Source organism: Penaeus monodon, chromosome 19 (assembly GCF_015228065.2).
Source record: "Penaeus monodon isolate SGIC_2016 chromosome 19, NSTDA_Pmon_1, whole genome shotgun sequence".
Classification (NCBI taxonomy): Eukaryota; Metazoa; Arthropoda; class Malacostraca; order Decapoda; family Penaeidae; genus Penaeus; species Penaeus monodon.
Window position 1 is genome coordinate 15,852,085 of NC_051404.1, and position 332 is coordinate 15,852,416.

The 332-nt window shown below is 31.3% G+C and overlaps 1 protein-coding gene across 12 annotated transcripts in view; it reads left to right on the forward strand.

Moving 5' to 3' along the window:
- LOC119585093 (proteoglycan 4-like) overlaps positions 1–332 on the forward strand; it is a gene marked incomplete at its 5' end in the record, with an annotated part of 27,907 nt that overhangs the window by 3,484 nt on the left and 24,091 nt on the right.

The following is a 332-nucleotide window of genomic DNA, read 5'->3' on the forward strand; positions in this document are numbered from 1 at the left end:
GAACAAGTACATGTGCTTGTTCAGGATGGGATATTTCATTTGTTTATCTCTGTTTCAGTGTCATTTGTAGAAAAAGGTATAAATAAGTATTAATAACTTCACAGTGCAAGAAATATGATCCTGCTGCCCCAGATACATATCTAGCTTTGGAGTTATTCTTTGTCATATTTACTGTTTTCTACAATGGCACTATGATCTCTCTTCATTCACAGTGTTTTAGAAGTGGTCCACTTTAGTGCTAAAATATATTAATAAATCAGAAGATAACATTTTAGAACAAAATACTGAGAGGTGATGCTGCTTAAAGTAAATTAGATTTTATTCACTTTTGT